Source organism: Felis catus, chromosome A1, assembly GCF_018350175.1.
Source record: "Felis catus isolate Fca126 chromosome A1, F.catus_Fca126_mat1.0, whole genome shotgun sequence".
NCBI classification, from domain to species: Eukaryota; Metazoa; Chordata; class Mammalia; order Carnivora; family Felidae; genus Felis; species Felis catus.
The window spans coordinates 192,172,722-192,193,297 of NC_058368.1; the positions used below are offsets into that span (position 1 = coordinate 192,172,722).

Genomic DNA, 20,576 nt, shown 5'->3' on the forward strand with positions numbered 1-20,576 from the left:
TGGCCCCATTCAATTTCAAAGCCTGTGAGGTCGGTACTGTTTTTATCCCCATTTCTGAGGTTAGGGTTCAGAAGAGTCAGGTCACCTGCCCAAGGTCACACAGCAACCGTGTGGCAACGATTTCAACTTCAACCCATGAAACTTCAAATCTCATCACTGAGCCATCATGCTAAAAATGAATAAAAGAAGGTAGCTGGCTAATCAGCTTAATATAGACTGCTTTATGAATAGGATATTATATGTAAGTCTAATAGTAACCACAAATCAGAAACCTGTAATAGATATGCACAAAAATAAAGATAAAGGAATTCAAGCATATCGCTAATGAAAGCCGTCAAACTGTAAGAGAGCAGAACAAGAGAGAAACAGAAAAGAATTACAAAAACAACCATAAAACCAGTAACAAAATGGCAATAAGTACATACCTATCCATAATTACTTTGAATGTTAATAGACTAAACACTCCAATCCAAAGGCATAGGGTGACAGAATGGATAAAAAAGCAAGACCCATCTATCTGTTACCTACAGGAAACCCATTTCAGACCTAAAGACACAGGCAGATTGAAAGTGAAGGGATGGAAAAACACTTATCTTACAAATGGAAGTGAAAAGAAAGCCAAGGTAGCAATACTTATAATGAACAAAATAGGTTTTAAAGTACAGACTGAGACAAAGAAAGACACTACATACTCACAAAGAGAACAATCCAACAAAAAGATATAACAATTGTAAATATGTATGCACCCAACTATGGAAGCACCCAAATATATAAAGCGACTATTCACAAACATAAAGGAAGAAATCAACAGTAATACAATAATAGTAGGGGACTTTAACACCCCACTTCTATCAGTGGATAGAGCATCCAGACAGAAAATCAACAAGGAAATAGCAGCTTTGAATGACATATTGGACTAGATAGATCTAACCGATGTACTCAGAGCATTCCATCCAAAACCAGCAGAAAACATATTCTTTTCAAGTGCATGTGGAACATTCTCCAAACTAGATCACATGATAGGCCACAAAACAAGTCTCAAAAATTTCAAAAAACACGGAAATTATATCATGCATCTTTTCCAACCACAACACTATAAAACTAGAAATCAACCATAAGAAAAAGTCTGGAAAGAGCACAAATACATGGAGGTTAAATAACATGCTACTAAACAATGAATGGGTCAACCAAGAAATCAAAGAGGAAATCCAAAAATACACAGAGACAAATGAAAATGAAAACACAACAGTCCAAAATCTTTGGGATACAGCAACAGCTGTTCTATGAGGGAAGTTTATAGCAATACAGGTCTATATCAAGAAGCAAGAAAAATCTCAAACCTAAACTTACCCCTAACGGAGCTAGAAAAAGAAAAACAAACAAAACTCAAAACAGAAGGAAGGAAATAAGAAAGATTAGAGCAGAAATCAATAAAATAGATTAAAATACATACATACATACATACATACATACATACATACATACATCAATGAAACCAGGAGCTGGCTCTTTTAAAAGATGAGCAAAATTGAGAAATCTTTAGCTAGACTCATAAAAAAGAAGGGGGGGGGGCGGGGAACTCAAGTAAATAAAATTCAGAAATGAAAGAGGAGAAATAACAGTATCTCTGACACCCCAGAGATACAAATGATTATAAGAAAGTATTACAAAAAATTATATGCCAACAAATTGGACAACCTAGAAGAAATGGGTAAATTCCTAGAAACATACAACCTCCTAAAACTGAATCAGGAAGAAATAGAAAATTTGAACAGAACAATTACCAGCAATGAAATTGAATCAGTAATCAAAAAACTCCCAACCAACAAAAGTCCAGGACCAGATGGCTTAACAGGTGAATTCTAGCAAACATTTAAAGAAGAGTCAAACCTGTTCTCAAACTATTCCAAAATGTAGAAGAGGAAGGAAAGTTTCTCAATTCTTTCTATGAAGCCTGCATTACCCTGGTACCAAAACCAGATAAAGAAACTACAAAAAAGAAAACTACCAGCCAATAATTCTGATAAGGACAGATGCAAAAATCCTCAACAAAATATTAGCAAACCAAATCCAACAATACATTAAAAAATCATTCACCAAGATCAAATGGGATTTATTCCTGGGACGCAAGGGTGGTTCAATATTCACAAATCAATCAATATGATACATCAAAAGGATAAAAATCATATAATCATTTCAATAAATCCAGAAAAAGCATCTGACAAAATATAACATCCATTCATGATAAAAATTCTCAACAAAGTAGGTTTAGAAGAAACATACCTCAACATAATAAAGGCCATATATGAAATACCCACAGTTAACACTACTCAATGGTGAAAAACTGAGAGCTTTTCCTCTAAGATTGGGAAGAAGACAAGGATGTCTACTCTCATCACTTTTATTCAACATTGTACTGGAAGTCCTAGCCACAGCAATCAGACAACAAAAAGAAACAAAAGGCATCCAAAGCAGTCAGGAAGAAGTAAAACATTAACTGTTTGCAGATGACATGATACTATATACAGAAAACCCTAAAGACTCCATCAAAAAATTACTCGAACTGATGAATGAATTCAATAAAGTCACAGGGTACAAAATCATTATACAGAAATCTGTTGCATTTCTATACACTAATAGTGAAGTAACAGAAAGAAAAATTAAGAAAACAGTCTCATTTACAATTGCACCATAAAGACTAAAATACCTAGGGATAAACGTAACTAAGGAGGTGAAAGACCTGTACTCTGAAAACTATAAAACACTGATGAAAGAAATTAAAGATAACACAAACAAATCGAAAGATATTCCATACTTATGGGTTGGAAGAACAAATATTACTAAAATTCCTATACAACCCAAAGCAGTCTACAGATTTAATGCAATCTCTATCAAAATACCAACAGCATGTTTTCACAGAATTAGAACACTTAATATTGTATGGAACCACAAAAAACCTTGAATAGCCAAAGCAATCTTGAAAAAGAAAAGAAAAGCTAAAAGTATCACAATCACAGATCTCAAGATACACAACAAAGCTATAGTAATCAAAACGGTATGGTACTGGCACAAAAATAGACAAACGGATTAATAGAACAAAAATAGAGCCCAGCAATAAATCCACAATGTATTTACAAGTCCATAACATAGGAGGCAAGAATATGCAATGGGAAAAAGACAATCTCTTCAACAAATGGTGCTCAGAAAACTGGACAGCTACATGCAAAAGAATGTAAAACTGAACCACTTTCTTATACCATGCACAAAAATTAACTCAAAATGGATTAAAGACCTAAATGTGAGGCCTGAAACCATAAAATTCCTAGAAGGGAGCTCAGGGAGTAATTTTGATGTCAGTTGTAGAAATATTTTTCTAGCTATGTCTCCTTTGGCAAGAGAAACAAAAGGAAAATTAAACTACTGGGCCTACATCAATAAAAATAAAAAAGAATAAAAAGCTTCTAGAGAGCAGAAGAAACCATCAACAAAATGGCAACCCACCGAATAGGAGAAAGTATTTGCAAATGATATATCCAATAAGGGTTAATATCCAAAATATATGAAGAACTTACACAACTCAACACATACATACACACACACACACACACACACACACACACACACACACACACCAAAAAAACAAATAATCCAATTAAAAATGGGCAGAAAAAAAAATGGGCACAAGACATAAACAGACATTTTTCCAAAGAAGACATAGAGATAAGGGCACCTGGGTGCCTCAGTCGGTTAAGCGTCCACCTTTGGCTCAGGTCATGATCTCACAGCTCATGAGTTCGAGCCCCGCATCGGTCTCTGTGCTGACAGCTGCGAGCCTGGAGCCTGCTTCAGATTCTGTGTCTCCCTCTCTCTCTGCCCCTCCCCTGCTCATGCTCTGTCTCTCAAAAATAAATAAATGTTAAGACAAAAAAATTTAAATAAAAGGTGATGGCTAAATGGATGATGAGGACGACAACAGAGGGAGAGCATGAGTTCACTTCCGGAAATGTGGAATGCCATGGGATATCCAGACGGACGAATCCAGTAAACATGGAAAAGGGCTGGGGTAAAGATGAGTCTATGGAAGCCATCCGTGAGCCGGTGAAAGCTGATGCCCTGAGAACAAACAAACTTAAGGAGAGAATGCTTGGAGCAGCAGCCCTGAAATCCATGAACCCTGGGGAGCCTCAACATTTAAAAGCTAGAAGGCTCTTTAAAAAAATAAATAAATACATATGCACACATACACACACACATAAATTTAGTGGTGCCAAGTGTTACATATCAAATAATAGAGGCTAATATTTCCAAGCACTTATTAAGTGCTACGTACTATTCTAAAAGCTTTGGGGACACTAGTTCACAGAATCCTTACAAAGTTCCCATGAGGTAGACATTATCCCCACTTGCCAAATAAGAAAACTAGCCCGTCCCCTTCCCATGGCTCGTAAGAGGCAGTGTAGGGATACAAAGCCAGGCAGTCTAACTTCACAGCTGGCACTTACGACCACCAGACTGTACTGTCTTCCTCCGTAATGTCTGACATTTTTTTGAGCACTCAATATATGTCAGGCACTGCTCTGCATTCTGACTTCATCCTCACAAGAACCTTCTTAGAGAGAGTACCTTTATTACCCCTGTTGCAGAGATGGGACAACTAGATCACAGCACAGTTGCCCAGGATCACAGGCTGATAGAACCATAAAGCGAAAGTAGACCCAGGGGATGCATGGGTGCCTCAGTTGGTTAAGCAGCCAACTTTGGCTCAGGTCATGATCTCCCGATGCATGAGTTTGAGCCCTGCATCGGGCTCTGTGCTGACAGCTCAGAGCCTGGAGCCTCCTTCGAATTCTGTAATCTCCCTCTCTCTCTGACCCTCCCCTGCTCATGCTGTCTCTGTCTCTCAAAAATGAACAAACATTAAAAAAAAATTTTTTTAAAGAAAGTAGACGCATTCCTGAGGAAATTAATTTTTTTAACATTTATTCATTTTTGAGAGACAGACACGGAGTGTGAGCAGGGGTGAGGCAGAGAGACAGACAGACAGACAAACAGAATCCAAAACAGGCTCCAGGCTCTGCACTGTCAGCACAGAGCCCAACATGGGGCTCAAACCCACAAACCATGAGATCATGACCTGAGCTGAAGTGGGATGCTCAACCGACTGAGCCACCCAGGCACCCCACCATTCCTGAGGAAATTAAAGCACTATCAGTCAGCACTTGGTGGATGAAAGTGAGTGGACAAGAATCCTAATCAAAGTGAAATGTAGAAATAAAAACTCAGAGCTTGATGAAAATTAGAGAATTCTGAAATGTCCGTGTTGGAAGAGGCCTGGGACATCAGTGCTGCTCACCGAATGCCAGGTCCGCGGTACTCCCTGGCCCCCTGTGCCTGCATGGGCCTGGAAGGAATCGTGAGGGGAACCGTGAGAGGACATGGCACCTGTCACTCCCAGGCCACGTGACTGCCAGTGAGAGACCCCCCCACCCAGAGTGCTTTCCTCTGTCACTTTCCATCCCAGCACTCTGCAGCAACAGAAACTGGCTACGCCGTCTCCCCGAGCCCCAGAGCAAGGAGACACAGAAAGGAGCCCGTGCTGACCCACAGTGGACATGCGGCATGAATGAGACAACAAACCTGGCTGACACAAAGCCTTAAATGTGATCTGGATAGGGAAACCGAGGAGCCAAAAGGAAAGAGATCTGTCCAGCATCACAGAGCTGGCTACCTACAAGAACCCAGGGGCAAGATTCCGAGCCACGCCCCCACGCCCCCCACCGCTTCCCATCAAGTCGTCTTTCCTTTAGACCTGACCGAGCACGTCACACATCTCGCAGATCACTGCCCCTCTAACCCGAAGCACATTCTGCTTCTGTAAATTAATGCCAAGTCTGAATTAAACTCATCATCGCCTCATTTTTACAAACTGTCTCCTCGTGCAACGCACGCAGAACTGCGTCTTCTCAGGAGATAGCGGGAGACGTCGAGGGGGGTCCGGAGGGGGAGCGGAGGGAAACCTGCTCCGTTATTTATAGAATCGAGGCTAATTTAATTAAGTTTTGACAGAAAGGGCTCAATTTCGCAGACAGTTGCCACCCGTTTCTCCTGCAGTCTGGATTTCCTCGCAGTAACTGACTCCACTCCATCTTCCTCTTTGATGTATGAGGCTATAAAACAGGGAGTGAGCAAATCACCTTCGAAGAGGCCTTTTGTCATTGCAATAACTAGAAGTAATTTACGGGCACCTGGAATTTGGGTTCTCTGTCTCCCACTCGGCAACAGACCGAAATCACAATCTGGAGGCTGGCAGCCAATCAGAAGGTCAAAGTGACTCTGAAATGTATCAGTCCTCTAGAATCTAGGGTAAGAAACAGCAATGCCCACACTCAGCACTAAAACCATCAGCAAAGATTTTAGACTCAGGCTGCCTTTTGGGTATTTGGGACTTACCTCCCCTTTGGGGTGTCCTGGGATACCCTCCCCTATCCTCATCACCATCCATCTCCCTGCCATCCTTCACGACCCAGTTTAATTGCTGCCTCTTCCAGGAAGCCCTCCCTGACTACCCTAGCCCAGACATGTGTACTGTATGTTCTGACTACAATTATACTGGCACCTTTCACATTCTCACCTGGCGCATGCTCTTTATGTATGCAGGTCTAGACTCTATAGATCATGTTTCTGTAGACATAGGTTTCACGTCACCTGCCACTGATCAGTTAGTAGTGGCTGCCCTAGAGGGCCACAGCAACAACTCTCAGCCTGCATCTGGGCTCAGTGGTTAAGAGTCTAAATTAGGGGCACCTGTGTGGCTCAGCCAGTTAAGAGTTCAACTCTTGGTTCTCTTGGTTTCAGCTCAGGACATGATTTCACGGTTTGTGAGTTAGAGCCCTGCGCTGGGCTCTGTCCTGATGGTGTGGAGCCTGCTTGGGATTCTCCCTCTCTTTCTCTGCCCCTCAAGCATTCTCTCTCTCTCTCTCTCTCTCTCTCTCTCTCTCTCTCCATCTCTCTCTCTCCATCTCTCTCTCTCTCCCTCCCTGCTTGCACTCTCTCTCAAAATAAATAAATAAACTTAAAAAAAAAGAGTGTAAACTGGGGCACCAGATAGCTCAGTTGGTTAAGTGTCCACCTCTTGATTTCAGCTCAGGTCATGATCCCATGGTCCTGGGACTGAGCCCCGCATCGGGCTCAGCGCTGGGTGTGGAGCCTGATTAGGGTTCTCTCTCTCTCTTTCCCTCTGCCTCTCTCCCGCATTCATACACCTTCTCTCTAAAAAGAGGAAAAAAGAAAAAAAAAGTGTAATTATTGATTAGCAAAGTCTTGCCACAGGTATGGCCGGGTGGAGAAGGAAAATATATGGCATATGTCTGCCCTCTTTGCTATATACAGTAATGTACAAGTCCATAATGAAAACTTGCTCATGTTCCCAGGAACATTTGCATAGGCACACAAAGCATGCCGAAAATTATTTGAAGAATAAGTATTTCCCATTTTAACAATGACCTAACTTTAATGCATCCATCATATGTATTCTAATTATAATTCTTTCAAACAGTTCTTAATACACATATGTGTAGGGGCGCCTGGGTGGCTCAGTCGGTAAAGCATCCGACTTCCGCTCAGGTCATGATCTCGCGGTTTGTGAGTTCGAGTCCCGTGTCGGGCTCTGTGCTGACAGCTCAGAGCCTGGAGCCTGTTTCAGATTCTGGGTCTCCCTCTCTCTGACCCTCCCCCGTTCATGCTCTGTCTCTCTCTGTCTCAAAAATAAATAAACGTTAAAAAAAAATACACATATGTGTAGACCAGACTCCCCCTCAGAAGTTTTTCCAAAGCTAGAACTTGTATGAGGGATGGCTTTCGATAGACCAACCACCTAACGTTTCTGGATCTGAAAATATTAACATCTTTAAAACTCCTGGCATCTGTACAGTAACTAACGATTTTCAAAGGTTTTGTATCTCGTTCCTCAACTGATGACAATGTGGGTTTCATGAGGTAACGAGTTACTTCTACTTTACAGCTTTGAAACAATTCGTTTAGTAGCATAATGATTAGACAGGACCAGAAAAGGTAACCCAGCAAACATTAACCAATCCCCCATAAAGCAAAACAAGCAATTCAGGTCTAGGCCAGTGTTTCCTTCCCCCCCCCCCCAACCCAGAACACCGTGGTTTTTTGTGATCAAGTAAATTTGGAAAACATCACCAGGTGTCCCTACGGTAGGACTTCTTGGAAGCTTCTACGACACTAATGCACTTGGTGAACTGCACAGAGCGCCCTCAACATGAAATACTTCCTCCCTATTTGACTCTAGAACCCCTTTAACAAAAAGCATTTGAGTCCTCCATAACCTTTTAGGAAATGTTTGCCTTTTAGGAAATGACTCCTCTCCCCACATTCATCTAAAGTTACCAGCAGGGGCGCTAGAAGGACAGCAGGCTAGTTAAGAGCAGGGGCTCTAGGATCCAACTGGGTTCAAGTTCTGGCTCCAGCACTTACTGGCTTACTAGCTGTGACCTTGGGTGAGTCACTGAGCCCCCCAGCCTCACTTCCCTGCCTGTAACACGCAGATTCTAGCAGGGCCTGTCCCCTTGGGCTCTCAGGAAGACTGGGTGAAAGGAGGCAGCGGGACCTACCTCATATGGGCACTTGATAAATGGCGACTGGCATTATTGCCAGTGAGGAGGAAGGTCAGAGTAGAATCTATTTAAAAACAGAACAAAGCGTCACAGGTTGGGCTCCACAGGAAGCAGACTTCAAAATGGAGTTTCAAGCGCAGGAGGTTTATCGAGGAGTGCTCCTGAGGTCGACATCTGTAGAAGGGAAGGGAGGGGTGGGAAGGGAGAGACGGAGGAGCTGTGATGTGGCCCAACAACAGCCAGCCCCACGGGGAGAGATGCAGAGCTAAACTGACCCTTCAGAACTGTCCCCGGTTGGGCTGGGAAGACTGGGCCTTTATAACCCCATGTGGATCAATCGCTGGATATGGGTCACCCCAAGGAAGGCCTCACCTTGGGCAAGAGGACTCCTCACAACTCAGGCAGTCAGTCCCTCAAGGGGCCGCCAGCACTGCCAACAGCTGGGACAAGTCCTCTACCTCCTCTGAGGGGCGTCTGAGCAGGGCACCCACGCACTGACATGCGGTGTCCATCATGCAAAAAAAAAAAAAAAAAAAAAGAATCAAAAAAAAAGAAAACAAAACAAAACAGAAAACAAAGCAAAAGCTTCCTCTGACCCTCTGGGAAGGAAAAAGGGCATTCTGCAGACATCAACCAAATCTAGTCATTTATTTGTTCATCATTTATTAATGCCTACCATATGCCAGGCCCCAGGGCTTAGGGCTTATGAATCAGGTCCTGATTCTATAGCAATAATAATAATAATGTTTTCTCCTGACTTTTTTAAGGCGTGAAAATAAAGACGGGGAAACAGAGAAGGAAGAGCTATCGAATCACTTGAAGCCAGGATGTATTCTCAGGTGATCAGTCACCTGTCAGCCCGGTATGAAAAGGTGTTAATTTGAATGAAGAAAGGGACACGGCCATTTTTTTCCCCACAGCAATACATCAAGCTGTTCTCCCGGTGACTTAGCGTGCTTGGCAAACTGTGTGCACTGCACAAAATTGAATTCCCAGGTTTGGGGAAGCCTGGGCAGGCTCGAGGTACATGAGGATTTATGGCTTTGAGGTACTTAAAATGCCTCCCACTGAATTTGTTGTGACCTTCTCCCCCTGCCCGTGGCCCCAGGTTAAACACAGCCTGGGGCTGAGCAAAGGTTAACAGCACAGCAAATCAAGCCAAAGCAGCCCCAAGGAGACAGGTCCCTGTGAGATGCAGGGAAGGAAGGTCCTTTGTGTCCCTGAAAGGCTGGGCTGCATTCCTCTCTCCCCCGGAGGAGAGAGTGCCCACCCTGCCCTCAGTCTCCTCTCAATCTCTCCTTCTGGTCACCTAACATGTTCTCTCTAGTGGCCCATGGCGCACTGTTCTCCTTCAGAATCAGATAACTCTCGCTTTTCCCACCGAACTTCTTACCTGCTTATGTCTAGTCTTCCCAAGAGGCCAGCAAGCGAGTCTGCACCTAACATTTCACATTTGCATAGCACTGTAATTTACGACCTGCTTCTGGGGCCCACAACCAGCCGAGAGGCAGGCACTGCCTCTCGAAGCAAGGGCACTGAGGCCCACGGCGGCACAGTGACTTGCCCAAGGTCACAGAGCAAACCGGGCAGGACATAAGCCAGGCCCTCTCTGCCACAAAATGGCCCCACTCGCTGCCTCTCAGCCATGCCTTGGCAGTGTGCCTTATACTTAGTAGGACAAGCGATCCAGGTCCTGCACTGGGGGGATTGCCTGGGCATCACAGCAGGAATGGCCGGTCTCCCAGAGGAAGCTCATGTCTGCACCTCTTGCAAATTTATTATCCACATCGAACACACCTGGAGAAGCCAAAGTTGGGGTTTTTTTTCCCTACTCTTTGTATTACTATCAAGCCAAAGCAACAGATGAAAATTTTGAAATAAAACAACAGATTTTTTTTTAATTTCACCATCCCAAGTGAACTTAGGGAATTATCATCCTGCAAAATGGAATATTTTTCTTGTCAGTTAAATTTCTTGTTTTAAAATCTTCCCAAGCATATTTTTTTAAGTTTTATTCTTTTTGTTTTGAGACAGAGAGAGAGAGAGAGAGAGAGAGAGAGAGAGATAGTGAGGCTGAGGGAGGGGAAGAGAGAGAGGGAGAGAATCCCAAGCAGGCTCCGAGCTGTCAGCTCAGAGCCTGACGTGGGGCTCAAACCCACAAACCGTGAGATCATGACCTGAGCCAAAATCAGACCCTTGACTGACTGAGCCCCCCAGGCAACCCTCCCAAGCATAATTTCAAGACTGAGCTCTTGGCAGGTGTCTCCTCTACACCTCTTTCACTTATGCAGATGCCCACGGAGCACCTGCAGTGGGGAGGTGCTGTGCTAAGTGCTGAGAACCAGGCTGGCAAGATCCCTGTCCTCAGGGCGTCTTACATGTTTCATAGGCTTATTAAACAGGTAAGTACAGGGCAGGATTTAGAAACATTGCTCTTTGTAACCCTGTTGGTGGGAGTTTAAAATAGTACAACCTTTATGAAGAGCAATTCTGGCAGTGGCTATGGAAATTTTAGATGTGAATAGCTGAGGACCCCAGCAGATGCAAAACAAAGCAAACTACACTAAAACAGCAGATACTAATGCAAGGGCAGAAAGTTATCAGTATAAAAATATTCGTTTCAACATTGTCAGTAATAGCAAAAAAAAAAAAAGAAGAAGGAAGGGCAGGGAGAGAGGAAGAAAACAAAAGAGGAGGATGATGGTTTAAAATATTATGGTACGTTTATACCATTGATTGCTAGGGAGTCAATAAATATGAGGCATCTATCTGTATTGACTTGAGAAAATGTTTATAAAATAGGCTAAGTGAGGGCACCTGGGTGACTCAGTCAGGTAAGCATTCGACTTTGGCTCAGGTCATGATCTCACAGTCTGTGTGTTCGAGCCTGGTGTCGGGTGAACACAAGCCCCACTCCGGGCTCCACACTCTCCCTCTGTCCTTCCCTCTACCCTCTGCACTTCACTCACTCCTGCTCTCTCTCTCTCACTCTCTCAAAAATAAATAAATAAAATTAAAAAAATATAAATATATATATATATGCTAAGTGAAAACAAGCAATTTGGAAAACAATGTATACACTGGACATATCTGTGTACGAAGATATGTGGATATACCTACACAGGCATGTATGTACAATGAATGTGTACATAGTAAACTCAAAGGGGAAAAAAAACAAACAAGGAAACAGACCAAACTGTTGTCAGTGGATCTCTCTGAAGAGTAGAACAAGGATGGTTTAAACTGACAAACTTCTGAACTGTTTGTAAACTAACATTCATTATTTTTGTAATTTTGAAAACCCAGTTTAGCAAAATAAAGAGCACTAAATGCTCCGACCGGGGAAGAAGAGAGGGCTATTTCTGACCACCAAGTAGGAGTGAGTCACCCTCACTTCTTGTCATTTTAATAGGCTTATCCCACAATCTCCAACACTCCCCTGCAAGACCCCAAACATCCTGCGATTTATAACCCCACCTAGTGGCAGACGGGTGAATGTCAGGCGCCCAAACCATTAGAGAAATACCGTTTTGCAAAGGGAGGACGCCTGTGATGGATTTCATAGCTAAATGCTGCACAATGACTAGTGACAAAAGGGGCCCTAGAGAGCCCTGCTTACCTCAGGGGTCATTGAGAGAAGAAACTGAGCCGAGTATGTGTAGAGGCTATGATTCCCAGTTCATGCACTCATGTGTGCAAGAAACACAATTTTTTTTATTATTTTTTTAACGTTTATTTACTTCTGAGACAGAGAGAGACAGAGCAGGAGTGGGGGAGGGGCAGAGAGAGAGGGAGACACAGAATCAGAAGCAGGTTCCAGGCTCTGAGCTGTCAGCACAGAGCCCGACTCGAGGCTCCAACTCACAAACTGAGATCATGACCTGAGCCAAAGTCAGAGGCTTAACTTACTGAGCCACCCAGGTGCCCCTCTTTTATTTTTATAACTCAGCTAAACTTGCATTTTGAGTTCTTACTTTGCCAAGATAACAGAAACTTATTTTCCGTCAACACAGTACCCCTGGCTCTATCTCCACCATCACTCCCAATACGCACGGTTTACCCACAAATAACACCAGGATCATGCCAAAGTTCACGGGTGGGGTCTCCGTGGGCCAAGGTGCTGGGAGTGGGATCAGGTCTACACAGGATTCCTCAAGATGCCTGGGGCTTCGCACTCAGCTTCTTCAGGCCCTGCAACCTCCCCCTTGCTTCCCAGTGGGGCCCTCTCTGCATGGCCTGCCCTGCCTCTCCAACAAGCCTAGCTGCCCCAGTGGCTCCCCTGCTCCTCCCTTCCTGGCACTGAGCCCAGGGGGCAGGGGGCAGGACGTCTCTTTCCCAGACCCACAGAGCACACTGCTCTTATCGCTTCTCCATGCCACAGGACATCTTTCCAGTCTGGATAGGGCTGCTGGGGGCAGATGTAAATCCATCTGTCTTCCCACACTCCCCTAAGTCAGTGGAGGGCAGCACAAAAACCTAGAAGCTCCGCCTCACCCTCCTCCCCTGAGGTGAGGAAGCTCAGTGCTGGGCAGGGACAGGCAGGCTGTGGGGATGGGGAGGAGGGAAAAGAGAAGGGGAAAAAGGAAGCGGCTAAGTGCCACGTGGAAATGTGGTAGCATTGGAGTTAAAGGTTTGGTGATTGACATACGATTGTCTAGGTCTGAATCCCCGTTTTAGCACTTGCTAGCAGTGGTCAAATAATTCCACTTTTCTTCAAGGATGAGCTATCATCCTATCTCCCTTCGTGGGCCATTGTGGGAAGTCAGTGAGATAAAGGGACACAGGTACTGAATCAGCCTTTTTCCTCCCCCTCCACTTACAAATAAAGGCTGAAACTTGGCAGTGACCCATTGTAATTCAATTCAGAGTGCTTTACACACCACCTCTGCCTAAAGGTGGAAAATGTCCACTGTCTCAGCATGAACCTCATGCTGACATCACTTATTCTTCTGAAAGATCAGACAGAGAGCAATGTCAACTTCTTTAGCTGAGACTCTAAAAGGAGTTTGCAGGCCAACGACTCTTCAGGAATTGTAACTTTTCCCAAGGCTGAGAGAAGCAATCGTTGGAACTAATGGCAATATCTACTCAAAGCCTCCTCAGGGCTTAATCTCAAAAGCCTGGCTCAGAAAAGGCTTCAGAGAGATATATCCTATGAAGCTTTGAACCAAGGGACACGCCTCTCCCTAAACAGATAAAGGCAATGGTTTTCCCAACCTCAACACGCATGGGACTCCTGGGAAAGCTTCTGTAGGTCTGGGGTAGGGACCATGAATCTGTATTTCTAACAAGTTCCCAGGTAATTCTGATGTGGTCAGTGGGAGACCATTCTCTGAGAACCAGTGGATTAATGAAAAACACAGTTCAATACAAGGGCCAAGAGGAACAGTAAAGTAAGAGGGATTTGCGTCTGTAACTCATTCTCCCTAGGGTACACTTACAGCTATCTTATAGGACAGAATGCAAGGATCTTTGGCACACTTGCTCAAGAACACGTCTTACATTTATTAATACTCATCATTGCCATTAGAATGGCAAATGTTTTAAGGCTGGTGCCCAGGGAATTTCAGGCCTCAATGGGAAGAGTTTCTCCTCTATCCCCCCAAATACCACTCCATACAAACCACCCGGCCAGGACCAGGGAAGCTATTTGTCCTCTAAATTCTACATACACATTTCCTCCTACCCATGCTCTGGAGTTTAAGATTGTGCCCCCAGCTCACTCTCATCCCTTCTGTGGACTGGTCCCTTCTTCCAGACTCAGCAGGGCAAGGCAGCCACTGAACCAGTCATCTGCCAGCTCTCAAGAGTTATCTCATCTAGAAAAGAACCCCAGTCCATGGGACAGGGTGGGAGCCATCTGGCACTACTCACCACCATTTCTTATTAGACCAGGAATGACCAGACCTGGCCCAGGCCAATCAGATTCACTCCTGGGAATGTGAAATCAAGATTCAGAGGCATCTAGTCAATATCTGAAATTAGCTAGACTGATAATTATGAGGTAGCCCAAATTCACCAGATAGCCTGAGGAGAAGAAACTAACCCACAGCAGAAAAAAGAACAAAGTAACCATGCCCAGGTGGAAAGCGGACAAGCCTGACCAGGTGGCATTCAAGACCCCGATTTTATCTCTTCCTGAGACCTTCCTCATGCCCACCCGTGGGTTCCATGTGACATTTGGCGCCTTTACATTAATTGCCCTTTTCTACTTAAGTTAGCTCCAGTCAGAATTACTCAACCAACTATTGGCTGAGTGCCTAAGCTGAGCCAGGGGCTGCCCTTGGTGCTGGAGAGATGGCGGTATACACAACAGACCCATTCCTGATCCCTCGGATCTGACCTACAAAAACTTGTTTATCTGCAACACAGGACCTGTAGTGTAGCCCCTACACTTGCCCCATTATAGGGAAATGTTCACACAGAAAGAAAAGTTATCAGAAAACATACACAGTTTATTGAATATCTACTATGTGCCAGGGACCCTGCTAAGAGTTTTACATGCACCTGCTGTCAATGAGGCAGGTACAATTATCATCTCCAGTTGCTCAAGGACATGCAGGATTCACACCTAGGTAGTCTGAATCTTCAGAGCCACTAAGAGATAAGAGAGAGAGAAAGATCCAGAACAAACACAGACACTGAGGGAAGGTGTGTGCACATGTGTGCATGCACACACACACACACACACACACACACACACACACACACACAGAATTCAGGCCAGCTACATGAGCACAGACTCAGGCATCCTGTTGTTCTTTGTCAGGTGCTGGCCTCTGCTTCATTTCCACCCTACAAAGAGACAAAAATCAACCCCTCCCTCTTCTGAAATAACCTTGAGGAATAGCTGGGCTCTGTAATACTTTAATTGGACAAGAGCCTGCCAAATGTGCCCTCCCAAGAGCAGCAGGGATGCATTTCCACCTGCCCTGGATTGCATATGAATGCTCTTAAGAAATTCCAGAGAATCATTTGGAATGCTTTCCACCAGCAGGTCAGCACTTACCCACTGGATGCCTCCCTGGGAGCCCCATTCAGGTTCCCTTTCAGTTCTGACCCAGTCTGCTCCTTGAAGATCCAGGAGAGCTGGAAGCAGCTCTGGTGGGCAGGAGTCTGGATCTCTCTGCCAACAGCCCCTCCCGGCTCAGGGTGGTGAGCAAAGCATGCAAGCATGGCCAAGGCTTTAAGCCCTGCTGAGCCTGGAGAGGACATGGGATTCTAAGAGGCAAATGTGGGAAGGTAGAGAGCACAGAACCACTGTGTGCAACTCAGCATGCTCGTCTGTAAAGCTGGGATCCTCATACTGTCCTGCCTAGAAACCGATGCCATTTATCAAGCATGGGCAATGTGCTAAACACGTTTGCATATTATTTTAAAGATTTATTTTTATTTTTATTTATTTTTGAGAGAGAGACAGAGAATGAGCAGGGGAGGAGCAGAGAGAGACGGGGACACAGAATCCAAAACAGGCTCCAGGCTCTGAGCCGTCAGCACAGAGCCAGATGTGGGGCTCGAACTCACGGACTGTGAGATCAGGACCTGAGCTGATGCTGGATGCTTAACTGACTGAGCCACCCAGGTGCCCCTGTTTGCATATTATGTTAAAGAACCCTAGTAGGTAGAGATGACAGTCCCATTTTAATAAGTGACAAAAATGAGGTTCCAAAAGATACAACTGTTTAAAAAAAAAAGAAAGAAAGATAGAGCTGGTTCACACAGCTAGTCCTGGTTCACATAACCAGCAAAGGCAGAATGGTCATGTTCCAAATTCCACCCTCTTAGCTGCAGGCTGGCTTCCCTTGACTTGTGTTTAAGAGAATAAAAGTGGCAGTGAAAGAGGAAAGGGCAAAGCCACCGACAGGTCTTCATCTTCATTATGTGCCTGGCAGCGGCCCCGCCTGATCTGGCTGGAACTTGGCTTCCTCACCTCCCCCCCCACCCCCTGCCTACCCCGCCACCCCTGAATTATCTCCTAACCCAGCTGCAGACTTCTTGGAACCATTTTCAGAAACCTAAGACAAGAGGCTTAACCCCGGAACACCTCAGATGCCACCCAGTCCAGCAAGTTCACAGAGCTCTGGAACAAAGGCGCTGACAAATCCATATCCCATCATCGTGGCTAGAGATTTTTAAAAACAGAAATCTAAGATGTGCAGAGAGAATTGGCAAGAGGTATCAAAGTTTAGGCTTCAAATGCTTCTTGAAGGAACAATAGGAAATGTCTGCCTTAAAGCCCCTAAAGGTGGAGATTTATGATAAATTTGGGGAAACCTCTTTGAAATCCTTTGTCTGCCATCGTCCCTGCTGCCAAGAATCACCTCACACTTTCCATTTCCTGCTTCCTGCTTGGCTCTCACACAGCTTCAGGGTGAGCAGTCTCTCCATTTGTCTATCCTGAATTCTCAAGGTTCTCCGCACAAGAAAACAAAAACAGCCAAATACTATCTACTCCTCTATGGAGAAATAAATCCTCGTAGACAGGTCAGAGAAACAGAAAGATACGCTCTATTTTTTTCCTGATTGTCTTTTTTATTTTCTTTCCAGTTTTTATTGAGATATAATTGACATGCAGCACAGGATATGTTTAAGGTGTGCAGCATACTGATTTGACTTACATATATTGTGAAATGATTACGTTGATAAGTTTAGTTAACATCCATCACCCCCTATAGACACAAAAAGGGCAAGAGCGAGAGCGAGAGAGAGAGAGAGAGAGCAAAATGCTTTTTCCCTTGTGTCAAGAACTCCTAGGATTTACTCTAACAACTTTCAAGTACACCCACAGAGTGTTGACCATAACCATCATGTTGTACTACTACTTATTTATCTTATAGCCAAGAATGTGTACCTTTCAACAACCTCCATCCAATTCCCCCTCTGACCACCTGCCTAGAAAGACATGCTTCGATCTTACATCACATCCGGCATGTTTCCAGTTACAGAAGAGTACAATCAACATCTCAGAGCTAACAGTGGCTCACATGTCAGCTGGGATCTCTCCGTACTTGTCATCCCGAGAAGTCAGAATGTAAGCTCGGTTAGGGCAGGCATTTTGCCCTTTTTTTTCCTCACTGCTGTATCCTCAGTGCCTGGAGTAGTGCATTATCATTCTGCATCAAATATTTTTGAATAAATAAGATTGCCTCAATGCACACACACACACACACACACACACACACACACACACACACACCATCAGCAGCAACAGCAGCAGCATCTGAGGTAGGCAGACTTATCACCTGGCCCCAATGATTCCCACTTCCTAGTATTCCAGCTCTTGAACGATTATGCAAATATGTGAGATGATAGATGTGTTCATGAACTAGATACGGAGAACCTTTCACAATGTACATGTATATCAAATCATCACAACATACACCTACAATATCTTACAACTTTATGTGTTAATTATACCTCAAGAAAGCTGAAATTCAAAAAAAATTTTAATGTAAAGTTTTAACTTAGAAAAACACAGCTTATTTTTGCCCTCCCTTTATTGTCTCACTTCCCCACTCCCCTACTGGTGCTTCCTAGAATCACCTCCTAAATAAACTACACGCCTTCAAACTATTGCCTCAAGGCCTCTTTCTAGGGGAGTACAAATTAAGACAACGTCTTTGTTCTTAAAAACCCTTGTGTACTCCACTTCAAGAAAATTCCAACTCACTCACTCCAGCTTTATGCCATCTCTTGGCTTCCTTTCCTCCTCCCCCTTTGTGGAAGAGATGACTAGCTGTTCTCAATACTTGTTCTCTCTCCCTCCTCACTTCCAGAACCCCTGGTTTTTACCTGGGCACATAATCTAAGTAAGGACACACTTTCCAGCCTCCCTGGCAATGGGGTGCAGCCATCTTCGCTCTGGCCAATGAGATATAAGAGGAAATAGTTTGTTCATGGTCCCTGAGGAATATCCATATTGGGAGAGATGCGTTCTCCTCTGCCCTTTCTACTTCCTGCTGGCTAGAGTGTGGGTATCATGACTGGAACTCCAAGAGTCACTGGGAACAAGAGGCGATCCTGAAACAAGATGGAAGGAGCATAGATATCTGACCATACCACCTAACTGCAACCATTTACACATGAGAGAAATACCTTTCTACCTTGTTTAAATGGCTATTATTTTTATTTTCTATTACTTGCTGCTAACCCTAATCCAAACTGTGATGGCCTCTGAAATCTCACCCCCACCCATTCCTATTAAATCTAAATGTAAAACAGTTTATGCATCTTCTTCGGTGACCGATAACCTTAGAATCTCATGTCTCCTGTCAAATGGTTATCCAGCATATTTCCCTAAAGTAAGATGAGGAACAATAGCACCAACTAAAAAGATATTTCACCTCCCAACATAATCATAATAATTTTACCACCCTACATGACATTTATTCTAGATACTGTGCCCAGTGCTTACATGATTAACTCATCTTCATGAATCCATATTTTCAGTGTGTAAAAATAACAACTTAACATGCCTTTCCTTTATAAGCTGTATGTCAGTATATTGAATAGTTGATGAAGGAACATTTTCATTAAACAAGAATTTCAGTTACTAAACTGTGGAGAAATTTGGAATTGGAATATCACCATTTTGCTCTCCCTAATGAATTATGGATCTTTGCAATGATTTTCAATGTCTACTGAAATCATAGAGAAACAAAGAAAGAAAGAGGGGCGCCTGGGTGGCTCAGTCAGTTGAGCTTCCGACTTTGGCTCAGGTCATGATCTCACACCCTGTGAGTTCAAGCCCCACGTCGAGCTCTGTGCTGACAGCTCAGAGTCTGGAGCCTGCTTCAGATTCTGTGTCTCCCTCTCTCTCTGACCCTCCCCCATTCATGCTCTGTCTCTCTCTGTCTCAAAAATAAATAAACATGAAAGAAAGAAAGAAAGAAAGAAAGAAAGAAAGAAAGAAAGAAAGAGAGAAAAAGAAAGAAAGAAACCACACTTACTTTCCTCCCAACAGAAGAACACAGCACCTATGAGAGTCTTGCAAAAGCAAGACAAATATGAATGTAATCGTGCCTCCTACTCTTGATTCACAGGAAATACAGGGACAGAAGAACATGTTAAATGATGCCACAGGGACACAATCAGCAAAATCCAGAGTGGATACCAGAAAATAACCTGGTTTCATCAACAAAACATTGCAAAGAAAAAAATGTGATAATGGAGGGGTGTACAGATGAAAATAAACTTAAGGAACTGATGTCAGTGAGTAGCAGAATGAGAACCTCCGCAAATTTTCTCCATAAAAGCAGTGAGAAAGAACAGTGGCAAAATTGTCAAAATCACCTGCAAATTAGCCAAAGGCTTACAGCAATCTAGGGAAGATTTATTCGGGATAAATGATTGAATCTCATTAAGAACAGTGAGCTTTGTGGTATTTTAACTTGCCCTTGCCCCATCCCCTCTGCCCAGCTCAGCAATGCCTAAAAAACAGTGGTGAAAGCAGCAACCTAGCAGCCACAGAAGAGGGTAGCATGGAGTTGGAGCTCCTTCAAAGTCTCATTTTCAGAGAATTATCACTATTTGACCTATCTTCTGGTTCCTTGGAAGACTCCACTTGAAAGTAGGAGCATGTCTTTCTTTGATCTGACTTGGAGCTTGACTTTTCCCCAGGGGCATCTGTTGAACACAGTTGTTTAACATCACAGCTGTTGAGGTGGGGGAGGTGGGAGAGTATAGATAATGTTTAAGGCAAACAATAAGCTAACCAAAAGCTTAAAAGGGAAAAATAAGAAATGAGATGTCCATAATTGGCTTTGAAGAGCTCTAAAACATTGCTGCAAATTTACAGAGTTGTGTGTGTGCTGAAAAAAGACCTGAAAATGTCCTAGGTTCTCATCTCTGGCTAATACTGAGGCTCTACTCAAGCAGGAAGATAAGGCTAAGGAAAGCTTTAAACTTCCTGGCTCAGGACTGAACATGTGCCCCGAC

The 20,576-nt window shown here is 43.8% G+C and overlaps 1 long non-coding RNA gene across 3 annotated transcripts in view; it reads right to left on the reverse strand.

The window, feature by feature from the left end:
• Positions 1-7,209: 7,209 nt before the first annotated feature.
• LOC123379777 overlaps positions 7,210-20,576 on the reverse strand; it is a 46,955-nt gene continuing 33,588 nt past the window's right edge. For 2 of the 3 annotated variants that reach the window (XR_006584654.1, XR_006584656.1), the window contains exons 3-5: positions 9,012-9,133; positions 8,637-8,813; positions 7,210-7,269 (exon numbers count right to left, since the gene is read on the reverse strand). This is a non-coding gene — a long non-coding RNA (uncharacterized LOC123379777). The remainder of the gene's footprint in view (positions 7,270-8,636; positions 8,814-9,011; positions 9,134-20,576) is intronic. The other variant, XR_006584655.1, reaches the window with a different exon arrangement.